The sequence below is a fragment of the Episyrphus balteatus genome, chromosome 4 (genome assembly GCF_945859705.1).
Source record: "Episyrphus balteatus chromosome 4, idEpiBalt1.1, whole genome shotgun sequence".
Lineage (NCBI taxonomy): Eukaryota > Metazoa > Arthropoda > Insecta > Diptera > Syrphidae > Episyrphus > Episyrphus balteatus.
This window is the reverse complement of record NC_079137.1, coordinates 4,822,305-4,836,581: the sequence shown is the minus strand read 5'-3', so window position 1 is coordinate 4,836,581 and position 14,277 is coordinate 4,822,305. Positions and strand designations below refer to the sequence as shown.

General features: G+C 29.1%; 1 protein-coding gene across 4 annotated transcripts in view; it reads right to left on the bottom strand.

Moving 5' to 3' along the window:
* LOC129919067 (beta-1,4-glucuronyltransferase 1-like) overlaps nucleotides 1-14,277 on the bottom strand; it is a 216,320-nt gene that overhangs the window by 9,275 nt on the left and 192,768 nt on the right. The window contains exons 1-2 of one of the 4 annotated variants that reach the window (XM_055999893.1): nucleotides 13,069-13,296; nucleotides 7,192-7,262 (exon numbers count right to left, since the gene is read on the bottom strand). The exons of 2 other annotated variants lie outside the window; for them this stretch is intronic. The gene's annotated coding sequence lies outside the window, so the exon portion shown is untranslated. Of the gene's footprint in view, nucleotides 1-7,191; nucleotides 7,263-13,068; nucleotides 13,297-14,277 lie in introns of those variants that run through there. One more of the 4 variants, XM_055999894.1, reaches the window with a different exon arrangement.

The window sequence follows — 14,277 nt, the reverse complement described above, 5'->3', positions numbered from 1 at the left end:
TTGTCTGGTATGTTGTATTTGGCATTTTTAAGACCAAAATTGTTTTGTAGACTCAAGGTCCAAATATGGACAGTTTACAGATATCAGGGACTCAAAACAGATCTAACTATTTTCTTATAGCGGTTTTAGGATTGCTGAATGAAAATCCAAGATTTCTTGAATCCTATTAGTAAAAGTCAAGAACATTTTAGGGTCGAATATGGAAAATAATGTTAAAAATCTGTAAAAATTCTAAAACATCTGTAAAGACAAATCCACCGGAAAATCAAATTCATACATTTTTTGCGGAGTTCTTTACGGAAATTAAATACCAAAAGAAATGTACCTTCATAGCTGTATATGAGAATAAAGGATTATTTCTCAGCGGCGATTACGTATCGAACAACGCAGTTAGAAGAAAATAAGCATTCGGGATGACCATTAATTAGATTTAGAATGACTATTGATATATTTATAAATGCAATATTTGAATACAAGTCGCTATAAGCTATATAGCCGTGCGTCGGTCAAGATGACCTTTAATAGGAAATATATTTAAGAATTTAATAAGTTAAAATACTTAAATGAAGAAGTTTTTCAGTGCGGTTTTCGTATTAACCTCAGCGGCAAAATCATATAAATGGGTTTCATCATACCGAGAATCGAGATCCTAAGTGGAAAAACTATTTCTAAATATTGTATGCAATACAAAATATCCACTAATTTTTTAAGATATTTATTTTGGCGCTAGATGTTGTAATTCAAATTGTTTGCACGTTGTCCATATGCACTGTGGCGTATACGTGCTATTTTGTAATGTTTTTTTTTTTTTTTTTTAAACCGCATAATGCAAGAGTAGGGAAGGAAAAGGGTTTATCAAGATAGAAAATTTAACTTCATGCAGTCTGGCCACATGACACATTAAAATAAAGTATTTAAAGTATTTTATAATTTATTTAATTATTTATTTTATTTTTATAAAGTATTTTATAATGCTGGATAGAATAAGGCCTGAAACTCTCTGAAAAAGTTTATTAGACTTTTTATGAAAAAATGAATACTTTTTGAGTAGTGGTGAGCGGGATTAGAAGTAACAGGGGTAAGACTTAGAATTAAGAATTCTATTGAAGTTAAAACTGTTTGTCTTTTCCATAGCTATCGGTCCATTTTCTTCAGATGTAAATTAAACGATAGCAAAGGTAGGGGGCCCTTAAGGTGGTACCGCAACAAAAAAAAAAAAACACTTTTAAAACGTTTTTTTTTTTTTCAAGCCCAGCTCGGGCAATTTTCAAAATTATTTGAACATAAGCGACTTAGCACCACTGAAAGGAGTCTGATGATCGAGTTGGTCCCCGTGAAATAGCTTTAACTCCAGCCTATGAACTTGGTGGTAACACACACAAGTTGTTGTTCATTCAAAACCTTCAATATAAATTGATTACACGTGCAGGCCGTATTGAAAGCTATACACAAACCTCTTCTAATAATGTTTTTTTTTTTCTATTTTTGCCATTAGAACAAGGTCCCAAACCCATACAGATGAAACAAAGGTTTTAGCCTCTACAATCTACATCTACAGCACTTTACAAACAAAAAATAATGAGTTTATTACAATTCAGTCAAATACGTACATATATAAAATTTTAAATGAATTTAATTTGTCAACCGACAAACTTTATCTTTTTTTATTACTCACGAATTTAAGATACATGTTTCTCTCAACTTACGATATGTTACTAACCAAGAGCGAACCAAAAAAATAATTAAAAAAAGGCGGAAGCATTCCCCAAACCTTCTTTTATGTTCGTTAAATTCACCATTATCAGTTTCTTCACCTTTCCAATTCGACTTAATTATTACTCTCTTATAATTATTATTCCTTAACTTTTTACATTACAAATAAATAAAAAAAAAAATACATTCAATCTGTTTTCTCATGAGAGCTTGCTTCTTATTTGGAAATTTTGGGCTTTTACTTACGAGAATCTCATTATGAAGAACTTAACATGGTCAGCCAGCATAGTAAAATTAAATATGTAATTTTTTTTATCCAAACTTAATGCGGAATTTAAAATGAATCATTTGTGTCGGTGCGTATTTGTATTTTTTTTTTTTTTTTGTTTTTCATTTATTTTTAAATAGAACAAAGGTTTCTGAATATTTAATGAATTATATTAAGATAAAAAATTAGTCGTTCATGGGAATAAGAATTACACGCTGTTTTTCGTGTTTTTAGTTTGAGTATTTAGAGCTTTATGTTGCAAATGAATATTTTACATAGAGAATTATGGATTTTGTAGAATTTTTGATACTTTTTAATAGAATTCGAGAAACATCAGGCAATATAACTCTCATTTAAGGAAATATCTCATTTTTTGAATTTTAAGTAATTATTTATCCATCAACCACAAACTCATTTTTAATCTGACTGGAAAACAAACTAATTATACATAATTGACTTAAGGTCAAAATAAAACATCAATATTCCCAAATGAATTCCCACAGGTAGGTGTAGGTACGTATACTCTGTCTGTATACATTAGAGCACATAAATTAATTTGTTTTAAACCCAGACTTATAGTCAAATATTTATTTTTGTCATCGCCCATAATTTATTTGATTGCAATATATTTTCAAATATAACTCTATAGAAACAAAAACAATAAAAAAAAAGTCAATATTCAGTTTATTTCGTTGCACTTCAATCATAATTGAAAAAACAAATAAATTAAAATGCTAGGTATTTTTTTGTTTGTTGATTTTTCACTTGTGAATTTATGATATTCATAGATATTGGTTTTGTCAAATTAAATAAAAATGACCTTGAGAATATTTTGGTCACAAAAATGGTGATGTGATGACGAAATATATGTTTTTCTGCAGAAGTTTAAGATATACATACATCTGGATTGTGGACATAAAAAATAAACAAAGAACAAGTCAAACTACTACCAAATAATGGTACTTAAGGGTTCTCTTTTGAGTCCTACTCACTTTTGACGATTGACGGTAAAAACTCTCCCATAATCTGAACGCGACTTTAGAAACGCCTTTGTTTTTTTAGGGCCTTTAAACTAAAACTAATTTTGTGATATTCCTCCTACAATGTTCTAATACATCTGTGGGTCGTGACATAAAAAACAAGCAAGAGTGAAACTTCTTTTGAGGTATGAGTTTTTCTGGAATATCTGATATCGAGGTCCCTAAAAGGTTGTTCATCTTTAAGTTCCTTCAAACTTCTCCATTGCCTATTCGAGTTATGGATTGAGCGAAAAGACATTTCGAAGAAAATTTTGGGTCGCAATTCACACAGAATACAAGGCATTGCAAAAAAATAGCGAATTCGATACAAATTATTATGGACAGAATATAATAGTTTTTTTTCCAAAATTAAATTAAGAAATTCCTGAAGAACAACAAAATATTCTTAAGAATTTCCAGGTTCTTCAAATGTGTATGTTTGGTTAGTTGTATTTTGAAAACTTTGGTACCAACAAAAACGCTTTTCAACTCAGGATGTAGCACACTTAATTATGTTTGAAATGAACGGCGTAGTCATTATTAAAAAATTGTCTTTTGAAGTGAAAATTGACATAAGCTGTAAAAAGGTCTAGAATCTCTTGATTCTTTTTGTTTTTGAATTTTTATAAGATTCCATTCTGAATGCCAATAACTTGTATTAAACAAAACGTACAAGATCAAGATTACTACATCCATATTCCCCTTGTTTTTTGTATAGAAAAAGATACTGAATTAAAAGTAAAATTAAAAATTATATCTTCTCACAAGCAATAACCAATGTTGTTCACCTCTCATAGCTTTAAATCATTTGGAATAAAGAAGAAAACTTTTTCTGCGCCATAAAAGAATATACAGGGCAGAAATTAATTTTGAGTAACAAAATATGCTAAAACTTCCACTTTGAAAAAAAAAAAAAAATAAGTTTTGAAAGGTGTACTTCAAAAACATTTGGCCTAAAATTGTACCAAATTTTGTTCTTTTTAAAATGAATCGAGCAATGATCGAAAACTGATCTTTTAGTGTTGAAACCAATTTTAAATCGGGAATATTATGTATTTTTGGTAGGTAAGACTTTTGTTTTGGTTTTATTTATACCTAAGGTTTTAACAAAAAATCAGATTATTCTTAGAATAGATCAGCAAAAATTGGATCTTAAGCAAACAAAAAAAAAAACTCTTAAAAATTTGAATAAGGTCGGGGATATTATGTATTTTTGGTAGGTAACCCTTTTGTTTTGGTTTTATTTATAAGGTCTTAACAAAAAATCAGATAATTCTTAGAATAGCCCAGCAAAAATTGGATCTTAAGCAAACAAAAAAAAAAAATTCTTAAAAATCTGAATAAGGTCGGGGATATTATGTATTTTTGGTAGGTAAGACTTTTGTTTTGGTTTTATTTATAAGGTCTTAACAAAAAATCAAAAATTGGATCTTAAGCAAACAAAAAAAAAAAAATTCTTAAAAATTTAGGTTCCAGTTTCAAAAAATTGATCAATTTTGAACAAAATGTATTTAAGAAAAATTGGTGTATAGAATCGATTTTGGCCTTAAATTGTTGAAAATTAAGTTTGTTTTAAAATGAATGGCATATTTTTTTTTTATCGTAAACTGCTTTTTAGGTGTTAAAACCTCTAATAACTGAAAAGAGGTGGTGAATTCGGAAGTTTTATGGAAAAGATAGCGTTTGGACTTTGGAGTATCAAAAAATCACTCATGAGTTCCATGAAATTTTCTAGAAGTCACATTTTCTTGGCAGTTAATGGAGCCTTCGCTTTCAATAAACTACTTAACCTTCCAAATAACTGCGTCTACGTGCGACTTAGTCATATAACTTAACCTTTCAACACTCAACTTCAACTATATGAGTATATTATGTCCAGCCTGCGTTTAGTGGATCTATGAAGCAACATTTTGTTTTTTAATTTTTTATTAAAAATATTAAAATATTTTCAATTTCCATAATTGAAGTTTTTTTTTATGCTCAGTTGGTATACGAATTTCAATATTTATTTTTATGCATGGTTGGGAATGGGAACTAGTGATTTATTTACTGAATTTAAAATTCGAAACAAAAATTTCAACACAAAATATTTCCATATCTACTCTCAAAATACCTGCACATAAAAAAAAGATATAAAAAAAATAACATTTTTGTTAATTCAAAAACAAAAGAATAAAAAAATAAAAATTGAATAGAAGAAGAGGCGTGTTGGGGTGGTCGGATAGGTTTATATTTGGAGGAACTTTTTATGTTATTTTTTTTTTTGTATTCCCAATCTGCTATCATCGCACTTTTTTTTTTGCATGATGTGAATTATTCACATCAGACACTGAGTTTTTTTTCTATTTTTTTTTTTGTTTTCATTAATTTCGATTATTTGGTCATATAGCTACGGACAAGGAGAAAAGTTGTGAATTCAACAACGAGTAGTAGGTATAAAATAGACGAGTATTGAACTGGACTCTGTGTAAAAAAAAAAACGAAAACCACCAACTTCAGTTTTGGCTTTTGCGTCATTAAAACGGTATTGTTGAGTAATTGGGTTTTGGGGTTTGTGTGGTTTTAAATTGAAAATTGAATAGAAAATAGAATGTGCATAGACGAATTTCGATTCAATAGGATTTTCATGTTTTGTCTATGCTTTTGTTAAGAAATATTCTATACAAAAAAAAAATAAAATAAATTCTTTTGATAAATAAAATCGATAAATTAAACGAATAAAATAGACAAAAATGAAAAGATTCACTTTTTGAGATTGTGAGGTAAAGTAATGATATGAGAATAATGTGACATAATTTAGGAAATAAAGGTATTGTTATAGGCACGATATAAACACATGACGGCAATAAAAAAAAAAAGAACTGCTTTGGGAGAAAAAAGATAGGGACTTATCGTATCAGTTGTTCCACAGAACACGTTCGATTTGATCAATGTTTTGACAAAGATTTGACAAATTCTTCGAATTTCTGATTTAATCGCTTGATTAAAACCGTTTATCTATTTGATAGCAGAAAATTCACAAAACTTCTGCTTAAATAGGTATTGAGTTGGTTTAAATATAGAAACCTTTCGATATCAATTTACTATTGCCATCAATAGACGCTCCAAGCACATGTAAAACTAAATCCAATCAACCATGGCTTTCGCGTCTGGGTTTAATGTCTATCATATTATATTGTCGGAACAAGTCACGAGTATATGAAGTTACAATTATTACCTATCATTCGTGGTCAAGGGCAATTGGTTTTTTGTTTTGGTTATAGTGTCGTCGTTCATGCAATGCATATTTAAGTGATAGAGTTAATAGAAGGTTAATGTATCCAAATTGGGTGTGAAGTGAAGTTTTGGTGATAAGTGTTGGATAATCTTTTTTTCAATATGTTGCCAGCTGGCTAGTTATAATTTACAGAAAGCGTAAGCACTTGAGTTATCTTTTTAGTATTTAAAAGAAACTTCTTTTTGTCATTTTCAAGAATGGATAAAACTATGCATGCATTTATAAAATTTTAGCAGTATTCCGGTTTTTTAATTTTGAGATACCTAAAGGCAACTGAATGCTATTTTTGCATTTGTTCTATTTCAATTTTTTTACCGACTTCCAGAAAGGAGGAATTCGTCTGTATTTTTTTTTTTTTTTTTTTTTATGTTTGTTACCACATAACTTTGGACTGAGTGAACCAATTTTGATAATTCTTTTTGTAATGGAAAGCTGGTGGCTGCAGTGTGGTCCAATTTCAATTTCGTTAACTTTTAGCTATAGGAACTATTTTAAAAACCATAAAACCCAGTTTTGATCCATGGAAGTCGGTTTTGTTTTTTTGGTAAAAATGATTATTTTTTTTTCAAATGTTGTGATTTTAAAAATTTAAAAAAAGGGGCAGAATTTTGGCTTTCCAAAAAAATTTAAGATTTTAAATGGGAAGTGCTTGGTGGATTTAAAATTGTATATCTTCGTTTCATGTAATTTTTACGAAAATTGTCCCGACTCAATGTGAGGGAATAGTTGATTTTGGTTTGAAAAAATTTTTAAAACCTCTCTCGGGCGAGAAAAAAATAAGACCTCTAGACACCAAACTTGAAAGGCTCCTGCTCCTGATACAAACAAACTTGACAGATACAGATTAAAGGCAAAGTTACTTGAGTAAATGTGAAATTTGCTTTTGATAATAAATACAATTTTAACATACATACGTTCTTTGTCATTCCATAAAAAGTCTATTAAAAAAACTTTAAATATCCTCAAAACAGTGACTTAGGCTTACCTGAAAATAAAAAAAAAAAACAAAAATAAATTAGTAAATTTTGTCAAAAATATCTATAAATATTTTTTGCTAATATTTTTGATTAAAAAAATTCTCGAAAGACAATCAGGTTTTTAATATAACAAATCCATAGTGTAGATTTGGTTCTATTTTGTTAAATAATACAAATTTTGCATTTAATGCAAAAAAAATAAATTGCACGACTGGGGTCGCACGTACTTGCTCTTATGGTAAAAGTTACTCTAATGTTAAAGCTCTTCATTGAACAAAATAAGGTATATGATATTTTAACGGAATTTCATAAGTGGACAAAAAAAAATAAAATTTTTTTTTATAAATAATTAAATACCGTTTTAAATGATCTTTTACAAAAACCTAAGTATGCCATTTTATTTCTTGTATAAAAAGAAATTTTTAAAAAAATAATTTTTTATATACATAAAAAATTTCTAACATTTTTCAAAAAAAAAGTTGGTATGCCATTTTGAAGAAATAAATAATTAACACATAAAAACGGAATTTCAAAATTTTTTACAAGCCCGTTTCCAAAAAATTGATTTTTCAAAAAAAAATTTTGAAATATTTTTTAAAAATTCAAAAATGTGTTTTTTTGAAAAATTAAAAATTTTTTTAAATAACGATAGTTTAAATGTTTCTGGTCGAAATATGTTTTGTCGTTTACGAGAAATTCATAAATCAAAAAAAACCATTCTATGGCAGGTACCGTTAATAACGGTTCAAAAATTATTTTTTTTTATTTCCAAAGGAAGCTTTTATGTGTTACACTACACACAAAAATTTTAGTCAAAATCGTTAGAGCCGTTTTTGAAAAAAATTAACTTTTCTATTTCCATTATATGAAAGGTACCGTTAGTTTTGGTCCTAAAAAAAAAATTTCAATTTGTCCTCTAGGGAATCACCCAAAACTCTTAACTACCAAGTTTGAAGGAAATCGCTCTATTAGTTTAGGTCGTAGCTCGAGGTACACACAGACAGACAGAATTGCCGGACCCACTTTTTTGGCATTCTCCATCATCGTAATGTCATGTAAAATTGTTATGGCGAGTTCGATTTTTTTTACGAATCCTAAACTTGGCCTATAGTACCTATGTATATCGCAAGTAAAAATGAATATTTACATGCCCCAATTAACCTGATTGAAAAAAAAAAAAAAATAAGTTGTATCATAATATAATTGTTATCGCATTACCAAACAAGTATACATATTATTGTATTTAACTGCGACTAATTCATTTATTGCACATTCACAAATTAAAAAAAAAAAAAATGATTAATAAAAATGCAAGTTAAAACAATAATAAAAATAATTATGCATTACCGAAACGTAAAGATAAATATCAGTAATTTTTTTTTTTTTTTTTTGTATTTCATTATTTTTATTCAACTCACAATCAACAAATATCGTGAATGGAGGTTTATTTAGATATTAGTCAAGTTGATTATAATTATTCTAAGAAAAAGTAACTACAAAAAAAAAAAACAAAATACAATTCTAATAACTATGTAGACACACATATATTATATTTTCACTGATTTTCTGATAAAATTTATTATTGCAACAATTATTATTATTGGAGTAAAGCTAGAATTAGGGTGACCAGAGGTACTTTTTTCAAAGAATCAAAAAATAAATTTCAGAAATGTTAATTTGTTCAAAAACGACTTTAAATATTTTGATTAAATTTTGTATTCAGTAGTCGGACCTGTTAAAAGGACGGAGCCTTGAGAGAGCCGATTTTTCTTAAAAAGGGCGAATTAGTTTCAAAATTGAGTATTTTCGAAAATAATGTAAAACTGAACCAATTTTAGGCCCTCATCCCAAAATTGCATTTAAATTAATAACAACACTAAAAATCAGTTTAAGAACACCCTGTATGAACACACAAACATACTTCCTTAATAGATGTCATTTTCAGAGAGTCTGTATCCTGGTTGCATTAATTAGGAAATTGGATTCTCCGCGGCAATTCTGTGTCGTTGCTCCACATTCAACAAAAAGGATAGAAGGAAGACCGAGTCAGTGATTTTTTTTTTTGTTGTCATCATTTCATTGTTTTTTTTGTTTCTGTTTAACCATCACCTCTTCCCTGGTGGATTATTTTGCTACTACTGATTGCTTCATTGATTCTTTATTCTTCCTGAACACGGAACAGGTAGGAATATGCTGCTGCTGCTCCATCAGCATCACACAAATGGGACACTGGGAGATAACCACAAAGAAAGAGAGAGCATCAGCGACACACAACGCAGCTGAAGTGGAATTAATTACCTTTGAAATAAATCCTTTTATATTTTTTGTTTTTTGTTTCGGTTTTGTTTTTGTTGTTCTTAATTTTATCCTTTTGCTGTCGCCATTGGGAGCACTTCGATTTAATGAAATGCGTCCAAGCCGCGCTAAGCCTCCCCTATATTCCAGTACACACACAAAATAATATCGAAGGAATCACTCAAAAGCTGATCTGGCCAGCCATTTCATTAATTCAATATCCTGGGAGGAAGAGGAATTTATATAAAAGAACACATCCCTTTTGTGTGTGTGATATACTATTTGATGATATATATAAAAGTGGGCAATTTTCTATTTTTTTGTGATATATATTGGGATTTTGGGATTTCCAATCAATCATTTCGTTTCGTTAAGGGATATATTCATGTGACACTTGAGCGAGATTGAGTGAAGTTGGTAGACACTCATACAAAAGTTAATTGTCTCTGAACGTGGGCTTTTTTTGTTTTGTTTTTGTCTTTCCTCCTTTTTCTGTTTGTAATGAGCTGAGATGAATTACTTTGTTTGTAAGGGGGAGAAGTTTTTAACTTTGATTTAATGGATGGGAAATAGAAGAGAAAAAAAAATTTCTTTTTAAAAGTTGCAAACACAGCTTCCGGATTTGAATGGTTTAGGTTTTAGGAACTTAGACACGTAGATTTGTTTGGAGAATATTGATGGTGGCAAAATTACAGAAATTAAAATTCAACTGAGCGACATTTTTGCATGTTTCTTTACTCTTGAAAGGGGGACTTTGATTTGAAATGAAGGATCAGAGAAGTCACAACTTTTCATTTTTTTAAATTAGATTTTACTTACCTAAAGTTGTTGAACTTTGATTTACTTGTCAATAGATTTTTGGTAGTAATAAAACGGATATCTTTGGACCAAAGTCTCGAAACAAGTTTTGGTTTACAGATATGAGTTCACAATGAACATGCCTATGCATTCCAGTAAAAAATTACAAATTTAATTTTTTTCAGATTTTTGGAAAAAAAAAATAAAAAAAAAACCATTTTTAAAAATTTCCTTTAAATCTATCGAGTGAGACATCAAAAGAAAGGTCTTTTTAAGTTCTATTCATAACTAAAAATAAAAAGTTTCGTGGAGTTCTGGTTCCTAAGATATTTCCAACCAAACAATTTTTTATATAATTCCAAAGCCGATATCTTTTGACCAAAGTCTCAAAACAAGTTTTTGTTTAAAATTATGAGTTCACAATGAACAGGCCTATCCATTTCGTTAAAAAAAATTACAAATTTATTTTTTTCAGATTTTTGCCAAAAAAAATTCATTTTAAAAAATTTCCTCCAAATCCATCGAGTGATACATCAAAAGAAAGGTCTCTTTAAACTCTATTTATAACTGAAAACCAAAAGTTTCTTCGAAGTCTAGTTGCTCAGTTATTGGTATCCAAACATTGTTTTTTTTCTTACATTCGGAGGCAGATAAAAAGCTGGATTTTTTTTTTTTCTTTTACAAAACGTGCAAATAACAAATAATGAATCCTTCAAATTGTTACAATTTCTGGGACCCAACATTTGTTTCGAAAACATCCCATTATTTTCGGAAACGTTTCGTTTTTTTTTATTGATTTTTCTACCGGCAAAAATCAGATAAAAATTTTTGTAATGCGTAATGATAAAATTCTTCACCGCAATTTCATCATTTTACATCAATTTTTAGAACTTATTTTTCCTTTCGGTTTTTTTCCCAAGTACCTACAGCTATCAATCAAAAGGTCTTAAAGCCAAAAAACAGAGATCAGAAATAACAGTCAACCTTTATTTTCAATTGGTTTCTCTCTGAGAGTTACCATATTGCTTGAAATACGTTTCGGTTAAGGTTTGAGATTTATTTTAAAAAATAAAAAAAAAAAGTTGAAGGTTGAGATTTATTTTTAAAAATAAAAAGAAAGGTTATCGGTTGACATTTTTACAAAAAAATAAATGGAAAAGGTCAACCTTTAACCGTTTTCGCTGAAAATAAATCAAAAATGGTCAATTCAAAGGAAAATGTCAAAATGTCGAATATGTCAAGAATGTCTTTATATTGCAAAAATAAATATGAAAAGGATGTTTTTTCTAAGTTTATGTATTAAATAATGTATGAACTAAATAGACTCTCAAAGACCGATGTTCTAATATCTAGGTCAAAGCATTCAGCTTCCAGAAGCGTTTTCGCCCGCCCAACTTCAAACGGCTATATCTCGGAATTTTGAAAAAAAAAGAAAAAATTTGTTGATGCCAAAAGGTAGCGGGGACTCTAACCTACATTTGGGTACCACTCCCGTCCCTGTAGGTGCACGCGTTCTCAAACCGGGAGAACTTAAAGGTAAAAAAAAAAGTTAAGTCCGATTCTTAAAAAATAGGCATGATGTGGCGGTTTAACATGGAAGATGATTTTTTAAAAATCTGACAATGTGCAAAGCGTAGGCCCATGACACAAGCTATCATTTGGCATCACTCCCAAAAATTGCTCTCAAGTGGTTTAGCTTCCAGGAGCGATCAAAGATTCGGGGATTTTTCGAAAAAAAAAATTACCCCAACTTTCAAACGCGATTTTCTCGGAATTTTGAAAAAAAAATCCAAAAACCCGATTATACCACTATCGGGTAGCTGAGAATATAAGCTTTCATACGGCACCACTCCCCTGTCTCTAAGAATTGATACATTTGCAGATGAGATTTATTTTTTTCTCTCATCGATAAATCTCACTGGTTGACCGAAACATAAAAAAATACAAAATAAAGGTTTCTCTCAGACCTTGGCCGAAATTTTTCTTTTTTTAAAAATAAAGGTTATTTTATGACCTTTATTGAAAATGGCGACAAATAAGAGTTATTAAGGAACCTTTCAAAAGGTTGAGATTTATTTCTGATCTCTGCCAAAAAACTACATAGCTTTCAATTTTTTTTTCAGAGTAAACAAAAAAAAAAAAAAACTAAAATTTAGTTAAAAGTTATTCTGGCCAAAAAAGAATTTTAACATGAAACAGGAAGCTTTAAACAAAAAAAAAAAAAAAATAATCTAATAAAACGATTTGAGTCACCGAAATTCTTAAATCATTTCTTTGAATAGAAAATAAATAATCACAAAATACTAGAACCAACTGATTGATATCTTGTTCAGCAATCAGTAAATAATGACCACAAGATTGGATACACTTAAAGCAAAAGAAAGACTTGCATTACTGATCGTTGATATCTTATCAAATGATCCATAAAAAAAACAAAACATTTGTAAACCACCTACATTCTATGATAGAAAATGCAACGCAATTTTTCCAACGATATGATTCAGGAAGCTTGCCCACATAAAAGATTAGACAAAAAAAAAATTAACACAAAAAGATTTTGTTCAACAAAGTTGCAATATCTAAAAAGAAAAACAAGTTTATAAATCTATTGGGCGCCATTTCACTATCTACAGATGCACACGTTTTAAATTATAAATACAAATTAAAAAGATAAAATAAATATCTACCTTATGTGTTATCAATAAATTTACATTATTATACCTATGGTCTCTGGTCCAGGCACAGACATTATATTGTCATGCAATTCCCTTTTGTTATCCAAATGCAATGTTGCAATGTGTTTACCCAACCACTAAACACACATTTGCATTATCAACTGATATATTTTAGGCACGACAAAAAAAACACAAAACAAACACTTGGCAATATTTAAAACAATTAGCCTTGTTTTATTCAATTAATATAATTATCCACAGCTAAAACACATAAGCTGCACATAGATATTAATTAATTTTTTTTTCTTTTAGCTGGAAAAACAAAACTAAAAACAAATGTGTGACCACAAAGGTCATTTAAAGTGTGCTCTTGAATTTTATTTAATACAAAATTTTTCTTTCAAATCACAGAAAATAAAAACTAAACAACAAAATCAAGACTCATGTATCGATATCAGATTTAATTTCGATTATTATGCGATCGATGGGAAATTTTTCACGTGCGTAGTTATATTTACAAAAAATATAAAAAAAAGAAGATACCGCGAAGAAAGAAAAAATATCCACAGGTAGTATTTTAATGATAATAGCAAATTGGAACAAAAATATTGCTGGCACAACACCACCCGATTTGGTTGTCTCACAAAAGCACGTTACTAGCCACTTACTGTCCGACGCACGTCGTCACCGTCGTCAACTTTTAGACCGAAAAAGGTGGTGGGCTTTTGAATTGATTAAAACACTCACTTCGTTTTGTTTGTTGGAAATGTTATAAAGGTAGTCAATATCAATACTACTCACTATCAAACCACACACCACCGCTCTTACACCCCGAACATAACTGAATCTAAGTGAGCACTCCGGTTACTGCGGGAGCTTCCAAATGCGCGAGATGTTTTGTTGCGATTTGAAATCTTAATCTTTTGCAAAATAGTGTGACCATTTGTTGGCGAAAATACCTACTATATTGGTAAAAAAAAAATAAAATTCGTTTTAAAAAAAAATAAAATAAAATCTGAAATCAAATTGCCCTCCAAAACAAGTATGCAATTTTGATTAATATATTAATACGCATTTTTAGAAAAAAAAATTTCAAAATCGTTAGAGCCGTTTTTTAAAAAAACTAATTTTTCATAAATAATTTTTTGGAAAAAAGTTTTAAAATAAAATTGGTATGCCATTTTGTAGAAATCACTAATCAACATCTAAAACCAAAATTTCAAAAAAATTCAATGTCCCGTTTTCGAAAATTTTT